General features: G+C 45.1%; 1 long non-coding RNA gene across 1 annotated transcript; it reads right to left on the bottom strand.

Annotated features, from left to right (window-relative positions):
* Window positions 1-2,689: 2,689 nt before the first annotated feature.
* On the bottom strand, window positions 2,690-8,341 carry LOC120965332 (uncharacterized). The gene is made up of 4 exons (XR_005758079.3): window positions 6,301-8,341; window positions 3,315-4,874; window positions 3,077-3,219; window positions 2,690-2,943 (listed from the first exon to the last, which is right to left on the bottom strand). It is a non-coding gene; the product is annotated as an uncharacterized lncRNA (long non-coding RNA).
* Window positions 8,342-19,501: the final 11,160 nt, after the last annotated feature.

The following is a 19,501-nucleotide window of genomic DNA, read 5'->3' as shown; positions in this document are numbered from 1 at the left end:
CAGCTCCATCTGCTCGCCGGACTGCAGACCGTTCCTCGCCGGGTCCTCGGGAGGGACGACCTTCTCCACCATCTGTGCCACCTCTTCCTCATCTTGACCGGAGCAGGCCTCACAGAGAATATCCGAAGGAGTAGGCGAGCAGGTCATCGATCCTCCGACGCGCCCGTCATCTACCTCGTCATCCCCGCTGTCATCATCCGCCAGCACCCAAAATCTCCCACCCACCCTCCGGCGATCACCGGAAGCAATTTCGCGAGCAGATGTAGAGGCCCCCGGCTCCACCATCGCCATCGCCATGGACCCCGTCAAGTCAATCATCTCCGTTGCCCTTGTGCGTACGTCGATCTGCACGCAATCGCCGACAACCACGCTATAAGAATCAAAATTGAATTGAAACCCCACCTCAATCACGTCGTCGTCCGGAAGGTAGTCGCCGGCGAGCACTTCGTTCTCCAGATCGAGGAGCGCCATCCAGCGCGAAGGCAATGTGAGTCGAAGGCGCCCTTCGATCCATACGCCTGGATCCGACCTGTCGGCAAAAGAAGCTCGCCATTGATTCCATCGCCTCTCCTCCCGTCCACAGACACGCTGCGGCGAGGCGACATGGTCCCCGCCAGATCCCGCGCGAGGACTGAGGGAACGAGAGCGAGAGCCGATCTGGGACGGGCCCCCTGCGCCGCCTACGGGCGAGGAGCGCGCCGACCGCGGAGGATCGGCGATCGCCTCAGGCGGCCTCGTTTCCGCCTCGTTCACAGTTGATGTACCAATTGCCAGCTTCTGTACCAAGTAGTCAAACCGAGAATTCTGTCATAGAGGTTTCAACCTACTAGGACATGAGCTCATTGGATGAATGGAGTCAGCTAATAAGGATTCAACAGATTTGGGGTGTGGGTATTTGAAAACAGTTTACTGATACATAGCTTATCTTCTATCTAAAGGTTCCCCATATAGAAATTAACATCTCAGCCTCTACCTCATCTGTACTATCATCTCTGGACATGATATTTTTACAGATTACAAAATTGTTCTATTAGTAAATCAGGATTATCTTCTTGTTTATCCCTGTCACATTTACTATTCAAAGTTGAGGAGCTACCAAAAGGAACTTTTCTATGCAGAGAATACATTGAGTATGCAATGACTGTATGGACACAGACAGTTGAACAGAACTTGAGAACTGCTCAAAGTTACTCCCTCCGTTCGGAATTACTTGTCGCAGAAATGAATGTATCTAAAACTACGTATTTATGTAGAGAGATAAGTTGTCTGAGAATGCTTACCTTGTCTTTCATTGCAAGGCCAGACTCCATCAGCAAAGATGTGTAGGCGCCCATAAAAATTTGCTCATCTTAATGCGTTTCTTGTCAGGTCATACAGTGCAGACGTCCACAAGCAATTGCACTCCTCATCGTATTCCTTTGCTATTGCAGTGACAATAGTTATCATGTTGGGGACGCGGAGTTTCTGCACCCGAGCTCAAATGAGCTCGGGTGAACAGTAAAATCAAAACTAAATCAAAAGAAATTCAAAAAAATCCAATTTTTTTTGGGAGAAATATTGACAAAAGTTCTAAGTGCTTGCAAAAATTCGTCATGAAATCACATTTCTAGAAGGCATGGCAAAAAAAAAACAGTACTCTGAAAAAGCTACTTTCAAAAGCATTTTGAAGCACTGAATTTGTTTTTTTTTTTTGCCACGCCTTACAGGAATGTGATTTCATGATGAATTTTTGCAGGCACTTAGAACTTTTGTCAATGTTTCTCTCAAAAAAAATTTGGAATTTTTTGAATTTTTTTCGATTTTTTTTCGATTTTACTGTTCACCAAGCTCAAATGAGCTCGGGAGCAGAAAGGCACTTTCGTCATGTTGGATAAACTTGTAATATTATGTTGCTATATGGAGTAGCATCCATTCCTAGTGGAAGATTACATACCACCATATAAGTGCACCATCAGCTAACCATCCGATGACCGACAAGAAAAGCTTGTAGCCACTCTGTACACAGCTATAAGGCTGCCCGCTCTCCATCATGCTAACCAATGCCTGCCTCGCATCATCTAGCATCCTGTTGGCCAAGAATGCCGAGAGTAGGGCATTTCATCAAACACCCCGCGTGCGTCACCGTCACGTCCATGAGGTGGCCGCATAGAAAGAGACGCAGCGTGTTACTACCCGCGAACACGTCCGTGAGGTGGCCGCCTCAGAGCGCGGCGGCGTGGAGGACGAAGGGGAAGGTGCGGTCGTCCTGGCTCACGGCGGAGCGGAGCATAGGGTTGTAAACGCTCGGAGCTTCTTAGGATGGGAGGGAAGCCGTGGAGAGTGCGTGGGAGGGTGACTTCCAGTCTTCCAGAGGAAGACGGAGCGAAGGCGGTGGGGGCGGTGAAGGAGGAGGAGGCGGAGGAGGGTAGGTCGGCAATCGCGGCGTAGGAGAGGATGAGCGCGCCGGCGAGGGGCAAGGACGCGGCGGCATAGGCGCGGCCGAGGAGGTTGCCGTCGTCGCCGCATTGGTGGAGGTGCGCGCGCGTGCAGGAACGCGGCTGTCAAGTGGCTGGCGGGAGCGCGCTGCTGCAGTTGAGTATTTTGACCACTAGTGGTTGGGGCGCACCCTTGTGCGCCGCCTAAGACGAAGTTGGGGCGGTGCCAGATGGGATGCGCCCCTTCGACTGTCTTTTTTGTTTCTTTGTTAGACTTTTGGATACAAGCTTTGATATTGTATTGTCAAATGCAACATATCTAAATCTCTATATGTATTGACACATCATCTTGCTGTTTGGAAAAATAAGATGCAGCAATATAAATTGTGCGCACGTCGGCCCTGGCGGCAGCGGGCCCTTGATGCCTTCCGCCAACCGTGAGGGCGACAAGAGGAGCGCGCTTGCCTCGTCCGCCATCTTCTTCATTATCTGGTGTGCGTCGCCAATGAATCGTCACATCCTTGTCAGCCTATACATACAAGACAACAATGAGAAACATCCATCAAATACATGCAGCATCTGTGTTCTTGGGGATATCGATCAAGCAGACTATAATAGAAACACGCTCATTCGGATGAGCTCCGCGAGCAGTGGACTCGTACGTCATGGACGGCAACGACCCTCTGGGACACAGCGTCGACCGAGGCGAGGGTGGTAGCCCTGGTCCTCTGGATGGCGAACGGCTCCGCACCGTTGGCGTCCTGGCTCCTCAGCTGCGCGCACTTCTTCTCGTACACCAGGCTGCCTGCAAAAAATTTGTTCCATTTCTTCTTGACTTGTTCTGAACTTCTAATGATTATACAAATTCTTGCAGGAGTGAGTGTGCTCGATCGAACGTACACTGATTTTTAGGTTCTCCTTGTGGCTCTGGAAGATCTGCTGGAATGGCTCCTGCAAAGCTTCACAGGCGCCGACTTGCTCGTCGCCCTCGTCACCTTCAACGTCTCCTCTCGGAGCAGTTGGTTGAACTGTCTATGTACAAGATAGCGATGATGAATGCTACATTCTACCTTCTACTTATATTCTGTGAATCTGTTTTCTCAAATCAGATATCAAATGCATTAATCCTTAATTTTAGGCCAACTCATTTTGTTTCAGAGCTTCCATAGGAAAGAGTCAACAGTTAGGAACAAAAGGAAATGCTTGTCAAGATAGAAAACCTGCTTCCGGTTCTTCAGCAAACATCAAACCATCAAGGTTCCATTTCCAATTCAAGTTTTTTTGTTCTGAAAATAGTCGTCATTCCTACATAAACCTGAGAAAACACAATTGACCTCAAGTGTGGTATATATGCATACATTTGACCCGATCCATCCATAGAAACACCCACTTCTTCAGTACAGGGGGTATATATCAATCTGTAAAACGTCAGCTGCTTGGACATCAAAACATGAGCTACCGACAATGCTGGAAGATTCAGTAAACAGAGTTCATCTAGAGGATGCAAAAAAACAGAAAAAAAAAACAGCTAGAGGATGTAAAGCATCAGGAATTCAGGATGACACTAAGGCGGTAAGGAGCGCTACTAATTAGGCTACCGTACTTGCTGTTGCTTTTTGGCACTGTGTGTATGGCATGTGCATAGCAGTGTTACTGAACTTATTTTAACAAGAAGGCAGGCAATACAGATGAGTGACAGGTCCATGTTACCTTTTGATCTGACGGGTTCTATGTTTACTACTACTTGCTTGGCCATGTACATACATGAGAGGTGATGCAACTTGCAAGTAACTTAACTTGTCAGGTTCCCCTAAATTAAGGCTGCTACTCAACTTACCCAACCTTCCTGAAACATGAGCTTGGATCGTCCAACAGTAGTAAGAGCTTGCTTGTTCCATCCAGTAACTTTTTGTGTTTCGTGTCATGTCATTTGACATTGCAGCCAGCTTCTCCCGGAGCACAACATCTGCCCTGATGACTTGTAGCGGGCGGCGAGGTAGTCGGCGGCACAGTCGGCCTGGCGGAACCGCGTCCCATATACGTACTGCACGGCGGCCTTTCCTGTGTCGCCGTCGTTGAACTGCCCCACCCACATGCCCACGCTCGCGTCCTCCATCTTGAACAGCTGCCATTGCCAAAGCAGAATGCAATCATTTGTTAAACCACCCGTGCACACAGGAATAGATGCATGAATGATGCCGATTCTGATCAAAAATGGGGAAAATGGCACGAGCCCAATCATGCATGGGCTGAAAAGATTTCCCATACCCTACCAGAAAAGCCAGAAGTTGTATTACTACCACTAAATCCATCATCAATACATCCATCACCTCCATTGTCTGGCAATAATTTTTTTGCTTATCAGTAAGCTGCGTATGTTTGAAGAAACTATGCCAATTCCAGCTAATGAAGGGAAGAAAGAACATCGGTACTGGAAGACAGAAACCTACAATCCATTTCCTGCATTAAATCAGAGAAAAAAACTGGAATCACTGGACTGCCAACTATAACAATCAGTGAAATAGGATTTTTCTGTCATTCCTCTTGCAAGCCATGATAGAGCACCATAATGAACATATTTCATATAGTGCAAAATGCTCTGTTTGGATGAACTCTATTGCTCAACCGAGTTTCAGAATACATCGGTCAATCAAGAATTTTTTTGTACTCCTGTAGTGTAAGTATCAGTCTGTTGCATAAAATGAATTAGATATTTCCTCATCATAGAGCGTTTATATATTCTTTTACAGTCTCATGATTGTTTTGTTACCCAAGAAACTCCAGACTTCCATACTCAATACTGCAATTGTTGTTCAGACGCCAGACTTACATTTGGCAACTTGATTTTCCATTAGGGGATTATCAAATTTCTTCTCGCCAATTTTTCCATTTTTGTGTTTTGGTTGTAGCATCTCACCTGGTGTGCTCAGGGATTTATGTAGACGATGTTGGTGCACGAACAATTGAATTTATGATCTTCCCGCTGTGTTGAAGAAAATGGTCTGAGTGTGCTTAGATAATGAAAGAGACTGGGACAGACGCAAAGGACCTTTCAAGAATTTGTTCCCTTCAATCAATGGTGTCGCTCGTTGACATATTCTTTCAGGCACTGCTATGTACTGAGGACCTTATATCATACTCAGAAGCAATTACTATGTGCATTTCGTATCAGCTTGAGCCTTAACTAAAAGGATTTATATTTGTTAACGATCTAGTTATTGGACGATTGCTGCTCTAGTTCATCCTCCTTTTAATTTAGGATCACCCAATCTTTTACCATACACATAATTAGTGTATATAACCCAACTCCATATTCTATACTACCAGAAATACCTATTTCATTTCAGAAACCAAATAAGGGAGCTGGGGTTGAATGGTTTTCTTGAAAATTTTATCTATCTTTCTTTTGTCAGTAGCACACATATCTAGCTTACTCAATTGAGATCATTAAGCCTGCTGGTTATGAAAGCTCGTGGCAAATATGCATTACTTATAACAAAGAAATACAAGTTCATATGTACTTGTTCTCCAAATCTAACATCCATTAGCGTCTGCAAAGAGAACACCATAACACTACCCAAAAATCCCTTTACTTTTATATCTACCAGTAGGATTCTTTTGAGGTTATATCTTCGTAGTGGTTTACCTGATTTGGCAAAGTATCAAAATGATTATAACTGAATGTATGCCTACTCTAGATGTATCATGCATTGAGGGGGAAAGCACATGAAAGCAATCTCTAACAAAAAATATATGAACGGGTAGCATGACAACCTAATCACCAATATTAAACGGATGCCCCATTGGAACAATGCGAATTGACTTGGAGCATTTTGGATAAGTAACATCAGACAATGTAGGCATCTTCTGTGTTCAAAGACCTTACCAGATCAACAAATGGTATGAGGGCAAGCTTATATCCATGGAGCTCAGGGAAACCTTGATCTTAGCACTCCGAATACCCATAGCAAATCATCAAATGGTATAGTACCAGGGAATAAAGGACCGCATTTGTGCTTCTAATCTGAGCTTCTATGTTATCAAATTCACTCTGCACATACTCTTTTACACCCATTGTTGTACTCAATAATTGTGTTCCTGCAAGCATGGGCTAGAGGAATAAAAATTCAATAACTACTAATCCATGAAAAAACGAAGCTCGAGTCTCGATAGATACCAATTTTCAATTCAGTCAACATCAAGACTCAAGAGTATAACTCAAATGGGCAGAGAGTTCGGGGCACCATAATGGTTCAGCAGAAGTAATTAGCACTCACCTTTCATTGCGTGAAAATGGACATATGTTATATATAATGCATTAATGTGTTAACAGATTTCTTCTTGTTGCTCTTGGGAGACAGACCTACGAGACCTAAACATTCAAGATCATACAGAACCAAGATCAACTGTGAACTAATTCAGTCTTCATCTATCTACAACGTTATTATCCTACAAAAAAAGAAAAAACTAATTATACCACCATATGTTTATATTAACCACAACAGAGAGATATTAGATCAAAACGGCCAAGAAAGCATCAATGAAGTTTAAAGAGTCTACCTTCTAGATCAACATTGGATTGTAGACTTGATAGCGAAATCAGTTATTGCAAGAGCATGATCCAGCAGATCATTTTTTATACCTAGAACATGGCCTTAGTTACAATCATTTTCTATACCTAGAACATGACCTTAGTTACAATCATCTGTCAAGAACAATTTCATATCTACATTTAGTCAGACAAACAAATAGAATCCTATAATTTAATGAATGAGGGAAAACAGGATGAAGCAAATTTGAAACCGGTATTAAACTGACATCACGCATAAAAGGACCTTCTCTAGCCCCAGATGCATCGATATCTGAGTATCATAGGAGCTCTAACATCTAAATGGAAAAATCCAAAGACCACGTCTAGCTCTCATATTTGAACTAAATATATCATTTTCTTTCATTATAACAATTAGTAGTCTACGAATTTACAGAAGTCGAAGCGGTACAAATTAAAGTGAAATCACTGTTATAATGGCACCTTACCATCCACAAATCATTAGCTGTATAGTCCTAATGCAAAATTTACAACATAAACTTTCTAGATCAGAGAATGAAGAAGACTCAGCAATTCTGAAATTACTAATATGGTATGAATTGTTTTCTAGGGATTAGTACACAGACACATTCAGATTTAGGGAAAACAGCTGAAAAGTGGCTAATTCTCTTATGGTATGTGTGATAATTTGAACACCTGGAACTCAAGATACTGACCATTTTTAAACAAGTCTAATAAAGTGAACTAACAGTGTTTCATTAGACTAAAAAAATCAAACCATTTGGTTGAGTGGTGCTCCTTTTATCATCAGCACGTACACCTGCTAATAACCAGCTTATGAATCATCCAAAGAAATCAACAATGGCAGGCACCTTATATTAAGATAAGTATCCAGGCATCTCAGTTGGGACCTGCAGGTCGCCGTTGAGGTCCTGTCCAGGAAAACGCCGCTGAGGTCCGGTCCTGACACCCAAAAGGACGGTCGGTGTGGAGGCGGAGCTCGGTCTGCTACCGACGAACAACGGCCCGGTATGTGGTGGAGCTCGAACCAGCACCATCATGGCCAACTTTTCCCATTGTGCGTGACGAAGAGGATGGGCTGGAGGAGGCGGATCTGGGCTGGCCTTCGCCGCACGCGACTGGGGATGGAGTCGCCTGCCACATCTAGGGCTGTCTTGTAGGGCGCCCTCCCCGGATGCGGCGGCGTTGAGGAGCCCTCCGCAGCAGCGGCGATGCCTGGCACAACGAGGAGGAAGGATGGAGCGCAGGCAGGGGCCGAAGAAGGTGGAGCCCGGGGTGGGAGAAGGAGAAGGCACGAGCGTGGGGAGGGGTGAGGCGGCGGCAACGATAGAGGGAAAGGGGTGGCGGCAGGAGGAGGCGCTCGAGACGGAAGGCGTGGGGACGAGAGGGTTTCGCTCGACCACTTTTACGTTATTTTGCTGTTCCTTTTATCTCTTCTATTTTCCTGCCCAATCTATGCGTACGACGTGGCACGCGCGAGGAGCCACCCTTGATGCACACCTTATTGTTTTGGATTTGAGTTCAGCCTGGCCTGGCATCCGGTTTTGGGCTTGGCCTTGTGGATGTAAAATGCTCATTTCAACTTAGACATGTTTTTCTTCTTCTCCTTTTAACTTGTCTTTCATTATTATTATTTCAACGCAACTAACCATTCTGCTTGCTTGCGTCGCTAGATTTGGTATCAGTTGTTACGTTTTCGTTTTTATAATTTATATATTAGAATGGTTTTAAAATGTCAAAAAAAAATTGGTAATTTTTTTAGAAAATATGAAGGAAACATTTATCAAAAACTTTTTTTGCTAAAAACTTACAAACAAAAACTTAATTGGAATGGTTTCCTAGCCAATTATTTTCGTGTCGACCACACAATTTTTTCTGCCTTCAATCTTCCTCAGTGTTATCATTGATATATTATTAATTTAAAAAAATTGTGAGGTGTGTAACTGATATGTACATCTTTAGCAAATGATAGTGGATTTTGGTAGAAATCTTTCCGCACAGTTGTTGGTAGTAAGGACCTTGCTATGTGACATCAGAAGACTAAGGACACTATGGTCAATAATAATTTGAAGATCTACGGACCTGGATATTATTTTTTGTTATTTCTGATGTTCTTTATAGTAGCATGACTATTGATGAATAGATTAGAAGTTGTACCCGCAAATAAAATATAAATAATTTGAATTTCACCTTTCCACTTTTCCTCGCCCATTGCTGTATTTCCATCAATAGTATGTGAGAATTTTCCATAATAAGAATTAAATACGTATAAGTATGGCTTCTACCTAGTCCTTTCGTCAACTCTCTCTATCAGCGTATCATCAACATACGGCACAGAAAATATTGTCATGACAGGGGACAGGAAGCATATTTTGGCCTTTTATAGATTATTCACAACAGTTTGGAGCAAGTCAGTAGCCAAGACAAAGAATCGAGGAGACAAAGGGTCCCCTTGCAAATAAATTGCCTCACAAGGACCCCATTCAGTAACACAGAAGATGCACCTAAAGATAATAATTCCTTAACCTAGCAAATACACTTTCTGATTGAAACCTTTGCATCTCATAATCTCCAAAATAATTCATGTTCAATAGAATCAAAAGTTTTCTAAAAAATCAAGCTTAAGAATTACAGTTGGCCGCTTAGAAGCATGACTCTTATGGGTATATTCCAAAGTCCAGCCAATGCAGTCTTGGATAGTCCTTGATCTAAGAAAAGTCATATTTGTTTTTGTGGATACATCTTAAGATCTCAACCTAAAATATGTTTGCAGGAAGTTTAGTAAAGAAATAAGACCACCACTAGTAAGAGATATAGGCCTAAAATCATTTACAGATTCAGGGATAGGTTTTCTAGGAACCCGGGTGGTAAAAGATGAATTAATGTTTGCCAAATTAGCAGAGTGAAAAACATGTGCTAGCTCATTGAAGTCCTCACAGATTATATGTCTACATTTATTCATAAAAAGATCATTAAAACCATCTGGGCCAGGCCTCTGTCAGAGGCATGAGCTTAATCATCTATCTCATTTTTTTTCAAAATACCTGGCAAGAGAGTCTAGTCCAACAACTGGTTGGATCAGAGCATCCAAGTCAAAGCCCATATGGACCCCGTGGGCCAAACCCATCCTCTATTGTGAGGCAGCATGCAGCTGGTGTCACTTAAAAAAAGTACTATCACATCACATGTCACGTTCCCCTCTCGCTAGGGTTTCGTTTCCTCTCAGCGGCGGTGATCTATCACGCCACCGTAGAGACCTCGCCTCCCCTCTCCTACACTCCACACCGTCCGGTCGTGATCTCGGGTCCGCCATCGGTGGGGGGAAGGACCAGTAGGGATTGTACCGCCCGCAGACCAACACCTCGGGCAAGGGGAATATGGAGGACGCTGCTTCAGGATTGGGGAGCGGCATGACAGATCTGGAAGCAATGATGGATGAACTAGGTCTAAAGGAGGATGATCTCCAGGACGTGGTGATCGAGGATGATGAGCTGCCAGAGGAGGCGACTCGGTGGATGGCCATAGCCAGGGTTCACACAGAGAAGGCCTATAGCCAGTATTGGTTCTACAGGAATATGAGGATCGCTTGGGATTTGGAAAAGGAAGTGAAGATCAGGCCGCTTGAAGATAACCTCTATACGCTGCAATTTGAATGCTTGGGCGACTGGGAGCGCGTGATGGAGGAAGGGCCCTGGAGTTTCAAGGGAAAAGCGGTGATTCTTGCGCCGTATGATGGATATACAAAACTGTCGACTATTGAGCTCAACAAGGTTGATATGTGGATTTAGATCCATGACTTCCCAGATGGTTTTTTCCCAAAGATCAAAGCGTTGTCTTCAACTGTGAGAGAGTTCATCTATGCTAAACCAAGATCTCAAGACTTTGAAGGTAATTTCGCACGTGTTCGTGTGAAGATAGATGTCACCAAGCTCCTCAAAAACGATGTCTCCTTGGTGGTAAAAAAGAAGGATACCATGCATAGGGAGATATTCAGAGTTAAGTACGAACGGCTCCCTGATTGGTGTGCCGTTTGCGGTTACATTGGACATCTCTTCAAAGAGTGTGGCGACGGAGTCCATCAACCAAAGGCTCTGGTTTTCAAAGATCTGAAAGCTTCTTGGTTCAAAGGACTGGGTAGTGGTCCAGGAGAAGGCCGAGGATTAGCCGAGGGCTATGGAGCAAGAGGAGGGCGCAGAGGAGGGCGTGGAGGTCGTCCAGGGAGAGGGCGTGGCCGTGGAGCTGATCTTAACACGGCTGCACCCAAGGAGAAAGATGCTTTTGCTGCTCCTACGAATGTGGCTATGGAGGAGGTAGACAGAAACAGGAAGAGGGGGTCTGCTTCCACAGACCAAAAGGCTCTAATGCTACTGCCGGCACCCACCGTCGACTCAAGCACCACCTCGCCAGCAACTTTTGAAATTCCACCCAGCCCTTCTTCAAAGCAGGAGCCGAAGAGGAACAAGACCAACACGATGACTGCTGAGAAAACCAACGGAAAGAACACAACTCTACCCAAAAACACTGATGCGCGATTGGCGGGCCCCCAAGTGGGGTCGCGCCAGGCGCAATGAGTCTACTTTGTTGGAACTGACGTGGGGCTGGCAAACCCGCGGCAGTTCAAGAGCTTCGTGACCTAGCGAAGCAACATGCCCTCTCTGTACTTTGCATTCTTGAGACTCAAATAGAGGGAACGGGAGTTGAGAATATGGTGGGCTCTCTAGGTTTTAATAAGAGCTTTGCTGTTAGTAGCTCGGGGAGAAGTGGTGGTCTAGGAATTTTCTGGAATAAAGAAATAAAGCTTGAGATTGTTGGTTATTCGCAGTACCATATTGATGCACTTATTCATGATCTTGTTGATGTGGAAATAAGGGTTACGTTTGTGTACGGGGAAGCTCAAGTAAGTGAAAGATACAAGACATGGGACATGCTTCGTGGAATCGTGGGTGCAAACGACGTGCCATGGTTGGTACTAGGAGATTTTAATGAAGTGCTACACGCTCATGAACACGATGGAGTGGGTAACAGAAGCCAAACACAGATGGACGCGTTTAGAGATGCACTTGATACATGTGGTCTGATGGATATAGGATACACTGGAACAGATTGGACTTTTGAGAAAAAAAAAGTAGCAGGAGGGACTTATACACGAGTCAGACTTGATCGTGGGGTGGTGAACCCGGCCTGGTCCATAGCTTTCCCATCAACTACTCTTGAGCACAAGACAGCAGCCTCTAGCGACCACGTACCACTCTACGTAAAGGTTGTGCTGTTGGAAATATGCCCTAGAGGCAACAATAAAATGGTTATTATTATATTTCCTTGTTCATGATAATTGTCTATTGTTCATGCTATAATTGTGTTATCCGGAAATCGTAATACATGTGTGAATACATAGACCACAACATGTCCCTAGTGAGCCTCTAGTTGACTAGCTCGTTGATCAACAGATAGTCATGGTTTCCTGACTATGGACATTGGATGTCATTGATAACGGGATCACATCATTAGGAGAATGATGTGATGGACAAGACACAATCCTAAGCATAGCACAAGATCGTGTAGTTCGTTTGCTAGAGCTTTTCCAAATGTCAAGTATCACTTCCTTAGACCATGAGATTGTGCAACTCCCGGATACCATAGGAGTGCTTTGGGTGTGCCAAACGTCACAACGTAACTGGGTGGCTATAAAGGTGCACTACGGGTATCTCCGAAAGTGTCTGTTGGGTTGGCACGAATCGAGACTGGGATTTGTCACTCCGTATGACGGAGAGGTATCTCTGGGCCCACTCGGTAATGCATCATCATAATGAGCTCAATGTGACCAAGTGTTTGGTCACGGGATCATGCATTACGGTACGAGTAAAGTGACTTGCCGGTAACGAGATTGAACAAGGTATTGGGATACCGACGATCGAATCTCGGGCAGTAACGTACCGATTGACAAAGGGAATTGTATACGGGATTGATTGACTCCTCGACATCGTGGTTCATCCGATGAGAACATCGTGGAACATGTGGGAGCCAACATGGGTATCCAGATCCCGTTGTTGGTTATTGACCGGAGAGTCGTCTCGGTCATGTCTGCATGTCTCCCGAACCCGTAGGGTCTACACACTTAAGGTTCGGTGACGCTAGGGTTGTAGAGATATTAGTATGCGGAAATCCGAAAGTCGTTCGGAGCCCCGGATGAGATCCTCGACGTCACGAGGAGTTCCAGAATGGTCCGGAGGTGAAGAATTGTATATAGGAAGTCCAGTTTCGGCCACCGGGAAAGTTTCGGGGGTCACCGGTATTGTACCGGGACCACCGGAAGGGTCCCGGGGGTCCATCGCGTGGGGCCAACCTATCCCGGAGGGCCCCATGGGCTGAAGTGGGAGGGGAACCAGCCCCTGGTGGGCTGGTGCGCCCCCCTTGGGCCTCCCCCTGCGTCTAGGGTTGGAAACCCTAGGGGTGGGGGGCGCCCCACTTGGCTTTGGGGGCAAGCCACCCCCTTGGCCGCCGCCCCCCTTGGAGATTGGATCTCCTAGGGCCGGCGCCCCCCAGGGGCCCTATATAAAGAGGGGGGAGGGTGGGCAGCCGCACCCAAGCCCCTGGCGCCTCCCTCTCCCTCCCGTGACACCTCTCCTTCTCGCTGAGCTTGGAGAAGCCCTGCCGAGATCCCCGCTGCTTCCACCACCACGCCGTCGTGCTGCTGGATCTCCATCAACCTCTCCCTCCCCCTTGCTGGATCAAGAAGGAGGAGACGTCTTCCCCAACCGTACGTGTGTTGAACGCGGAGGTGCCGTCCGTTCGGCGCTCGGTCATCCGTGATTTGGATCACGACGAGTATGACTCCATCAACCCCGTTCACTTGAACGCTTCTGCTCGCGATCTACAAGGGTATGTAGATGCACTCTTTTCCCTCTCGTTGCTAGAAGACTCCATAGATTGTTCTTGGTGATGCGTAGAAAATTTTTAATTTCTGCAACGATCACCAACAGTGGCATCATGAGCTAGGTCTATGCGTAGTTTCTATGCACGAGTAGAACACAAACTTGTTGTGGGCGTAGATGTTGTCAATTTTCTTGCCACTACTAGTCTTATCTTGTTTCCGCGGCATCGTGGGATGAAGCGGCCCGGACCGACCTTACTCGTACGCTAACGTGAGACAGGTTCCACCGACTGACATGCACTAGTTGCATAAGGTGGCTAGCGGGTGTCTGTCTCTCCCACTTTAGTCGAATCGGATTCGATGAAAAGGGTCCTTATGAAGGGTAAATAGAAGTTGGCATATCACGTTGTGGTTTTACATAGGTAAGAAACGTTCTTGCTAGAAACCTATAGAAGCCACGTAAAAACATGCAACAACAATTAGAGGACGTCTAACTTGTTTTTGCAGCATATGCCTTGTGATGTGATATGGCCAAAAGGATGTGATGAATGAAATATATGTGATGTATGAGATTGATCATGTTCTTGTAATAGGAATCACGACTTGCATGTCGATGAGTATGACAACCGGCAGGAGCCATAGGAGTTGTCTTTATTTTTGTATGACCTGCGTGTCATTGAATAACGCCATGTAAATTACTTTACTTTATTGCTAAACACGTTAGCCATAGAAGTAGAAGTAATCGTTGGCGTGACAAATTCATGAAGACACGATGATGGAGATCATGATGATGGAGATCATGGTGTCATGCCGGTGACGAAGATGATCATGGCGCCCCGAAGATGGAGATCAAAGGAGCAATATGATACTGGCCATATCATGTCACTATTTGATTGCATGTGATGTTTATCATGTTTTACATCTTATTTGCTTAGAACGACGGTAGCTTAAATAAGATGATCCCTCACAATAATTTCAAGAAAGTGTTCCCCCTAACTGTGCACCGTTGCGAAGGTTCGTTGTTTTGAAGCACCACGTGATATCGGGTGTGATAGATTCTAATGTTCGAATACAACGGGTGTAAGCCAAATTTGCACACGCAATACACTTAGCTTGACTTGACGAGCCTAGCATGTACAGACATGGCCTCGGAACACAGAAGACCGAAAGGTCGAGCATGAGTCGTATAGAAGATATGATCAACATGAAGATGTTCACCGATGTTGACTAATCTGTCTCACGTGATGATCGGACACGGCCTAGTTGACTAGGATCATGTTTCACTTAGATGACTAGAGGGATGTCTATCTGAGTGGGAGTTCTTTGAATAATTTGATTAGATGAACTTAATTATCATGAACTTAGTCTAAAATCTTTACAGTATGTATTGTAGATCAAATGGCCCACGCTAATGTTGCCCTCAACTTCACCGCGTTCCTAGAGAAAACCAAGCTGAAAGATGATGGCAGCAACTATACGGACTGGGTCCAGAACCTGAGGATCATCCTCATAGCTGCCAAGAAAGATTATGTCCTAGAAGCACCGCTAGGTGACGCACCCATCCCAGAGAACCAAGACGTTATGAACGCTTGGCAGCAGCGTGCTGATGATTACTCCCTCGTTCAGTGCGGCATGCTTTACAGCTTAGAACTGGGGCTCCAAAAGCGTTTTGAGCAACACGGAGCATATGAGATGTTCGAAGAGCTGAAAATGGTTTTCCAAGCTCATGCCCGGGTCGAGAGATATGAAGTCTCCGACAAGTTCTTCAGTTGTAAGGTGGAGGAAAATAGTTCTGTCAGTGAGCACATACTCAAAATGTCTGGGTTACACAACCGCTTGACTCAGCTGGGAGTTAATCTCCCGGATGACGCGGTCATTGACAGAATCCTTCAGTCGCTTCCACCGAGCTACAAGAGCTTTGTGATGAACTTCAATATGCAGGGGATGGAAAAGACCATTCCTGAGGTATATTCAATGCTGAAATCAGCGGACATGGAGATCAAAAAGGAACATCAAGTGTTGATGGTGAATAAAACCACTAAGTTCAAGAAAGGCAAGGGTAAGAAGAACTTCAAGAAGGACGGCAAGGGAGTTGCCGCGCCCGGTAAGCCAGTTGCCGGGAAGAAGCCAAAGAATGGACCCAAGCCTGAGACTGAGTGCTTTTATTGCAAGGGAAGTGGTCACTGGAAGCAGAACTGCCCCAAGTACTTGGCGGACAAGAAGGCCGGCAACACCAAAGGTATATGTGATATACATGTTATTGATGTGTACCTTACCAGCACTCGTAGTAGCTCCTGGGTATTTGATACCGGTGCGGTTGCTCATATTTGTAACTCAAAGCAGGAGCTGCGGAATAAACGGAGACTGGCAAAGGACGAGGTGACGATGCGCGTCGGGAATGGTTCCAAGGTCGATGTGATCGCCGTCGGCACGCTACCTCTACATTTACCTACGGGATTAGTTTTAAACCTCAATAATTGTTATTTAGTGCCAGCTTTGAGCATGAACATTGTATCAGGATCTCGTTTAATTCGAGATGGCTACTCATTTAAATCCGAGAATAATGGTTGTTCTATTTATATGAGAGATATGTTTTATGGTCATGCCCCGCTGGTTAATGGTTTATTCTTAATGAATCTCGAACGTAGTGTTACACATATTCATACTATGAATACCAAAAGATGTAAGGTTGATAATGATAGTCCCACATACTTGTGGCACTGCCGTCTTGGTCACATTGGTGTGAAACGCATGAAGAAGCTCCATGCAGATGGACTTTTGGAGTCTCTTGATTACGAATCATTTGACACGTGCGAACCATGCCTCATGGGTAAGATGACCAAGACTCCGTTCTGCGGAACAATGGAGCGAGCAACCAACTTATTGGAAATCATACATACTGATGTGTGCGGTCCAATGAGTGTTGAGGCTCGCGGTGGCTATCGTTATGTTCTCACTCTCACTGATGACTTGAGTAGATATGGGTATGTCTACCTAATGAAACACAAGTCTGAGACCTTTGAAAAGTTCAAGGAATTTCAGAGTGAGGTTGAGAATCAACGTGACAGGAAAATAAAGTTCTTACGATCAGATCATGGAGGGGAATATTTGAGTCATGAATTTGGCACACACTTAAGGAAATGTGGAATAGTTTCACAACTCACGCCGCCTGGAACACCTCAGCGAAATGGTGTGTCCGAACGTCGTAATCGCACTCTATTGGATATGGTGCGATCTATGATGTCTCTTACCGATCTACCGCTCTCATTTTGGGGCTATGCTTTAGAGACTGCCGCATTCACTTTAAATAGGGCTCCGTCGAAATCTGTTGAGACGACACCGTATGAATTATGGTTTGGGAAGAAACCTAAGCTGTCGTTTCTAAAAGTTTGGGGATGCGATGCTTATGTCAAGAAACTTCAACCTGAAAAGCTCGAACCCAAGTCGGAAAAATGCGTCTTCATAGGATACCCTAAGGAAACCATTGGGTATACCTTCTACCTCAGATCCGAAGGCAAGATCTTTGTTGCCAAGAACGGGTCCTTTCTGGAGAAAGAGTTTCTCTCGAAAGAAGTAAGTGGGAGGAAAGTGGAACTTGATGAAGTACTACCTCTTGAACCGGAAAGTAGCGCAGCTCAGGAAGATGTTCCTGTGGTGCCTGCACTGACTAGAGAGGAAGCTAATGATGATGATCAAGGTACTTCAGATCAAGTTACTACTGAACTTCGTAGGTCCACGAGGACACGTTCCACACCAGAGTGGTATGGCAACCCTGTCCTGGAAATCATGTTGTTAGACAACGGTGAACCTTCGAACTATGAAGAAGCAATGGCGGGCCCAGATTCCAACAAATGGCTTGAAGCCATGCAATCCGAGATAGGATCCATGTATGAAAACAAAGTGTGGACTTTGACAGACTTGCCCGATGATCGGCGAGTGATAGAAAACAAATGGATCTTTAAGAAGAAGACGGACGCGGATGATAATGTTACCATCTATAAAGCTCGACTTGTCGCTAAGGGTTATCGACAAGTTCAAGGGGTTGACTACGATGAGACTTTCTCACCCGTAGCGAAGCTGAAGTCCGTCCGAATCATGTTAGCAATTGCTGCATACTATGATTATGCGATATGGCAAATGGACGTCAAAACGGCATTCCTTAACGGCTTTCTTAAGGAAGAATTGTATATGATGCAGCCGGAAGGTTTTGTCGATCCTAAGAATGCTAACAAGGTATGCAAGCTCCAGCGCTCCATCTATGGGCTGGTGCAAGCATCTCGGAGTTGGAACATTTGATTTGATGAGATGATCAAAGCGTTTGGGTTTACACAGACTTATGGAGAAGCCTGTGTTTACAAGAAAGTGAGTGGGAGCTCTGTAGCATTTCTCATATTATATGTGGATGACATACTGTTGATGGGAAATGATATAGAATTCTTGGGAAGCATAAAGGCCTACTTGAACAAGTGTTTTTCAATGAAGGACCTTGGAGAAGCTGCTTATATATTAGGCATCAAGATCTATAGAGATAGATCAAGACGCCTCATTGGTCTTTCACAAAGTACGTACCTTGACAAGATATTGAAGAAGTTCAATATGGATCAGTCCAAGAAGGGGTTCTTGCCTGTATTGCAAGGTGTGCAATTGAGCACGGCTCAATGCCCGACCACGGCAGAAGATAGAGAAAAGATGAGTGTCGTCCCCTATGCCTCGGCCATATGGTCTATTATGTATGCCATGCTGTGTACCAAACCTGATGTAAACCTTGCGGTAAGTTTGGTAGGAAGGTACCAAAGTAATCCCGGCATGGAACACTGGACATCGGTCAAGAATATCCTGAAGTACCTGAAGAGGACTAAGGATATGTTTCTCGTTTATGGAGGTGACGAAGAGCTCGTCGTAAAGGGTTACGTCGATGCTAGCTTCGACACAGATCTGGATGACTCTAAGTCACAAACCGGATACGTGTATATTTTAAATGGTGGGGCAGTAAGCTGGTGCAGTTGCAAGCAAAGCGTTGTGGCGGGATCTACATGTGAAGCGGAATACATGGCGGCCTCAGAGGCAGCACAAGAAGCAATCTGGGTGAAGGAGTTCATTACCGACCTAGGAGTTATTCCCAATGCGTCGGGCCCGATGACTCTCTTCTATGACAACACTGGAGCTATTGCCCTTGCCAAGGAGCCCAGGTTTCACAGGAAGACCAGGCATATCAAGCGTCGCTTCAACTCCATTCGTGAAAATGTTCAAAATGGAGACATAGATATTTGTAAAGTACATACGGACCTGAATGTAGCAGATCCGTTAACTAAACCTCTCCCTAGAGCAAAACATGATCAACACCAGAACTCTATGGGTGTTCGATTCATCACAATGTAACTAGATTATTGACTCTAGTGCAAGTGGGAGACTGTTGGAAATATGCCCTAGAGGCAATAATAAAATGGTTATTATTATATTTCCTTGTTCATGATAATTGTCTATTGTTCATGCTATAATTGTGTTATCTGGAAATCGTAATACATGTGTGAATACATACACCACAACATGTCCCTAGTGAGCCTCTAGTTGACTAGCTCGTTGATCAACAGATAGTCATGGTTTCCTGACTATGGACATTGGATGTCATTGATAACGGGATCACAT

The sequence above is a fragment of the Aegilops tauschii genome, chromosome 5 (genome assembly GCF_002575655.3).
Source record: "Aegilops tauschii subsp. strangulata cultivar AL8/78 chromosome 5, Aet v6.0, whole genome shotgun sequence".
In the NCBI taxonomy this organism is placed as follows: Eukaryota; Viridiplantae; Streptophyta; class Magnoliopsida; order Poales; family Poaceae; genus Aegilops; species Aegilops tauschii.
Note: the sequence above shows the minus strand (reverse complement) of the source record. Positions and strands in the feature narration are given on the sequence as shown.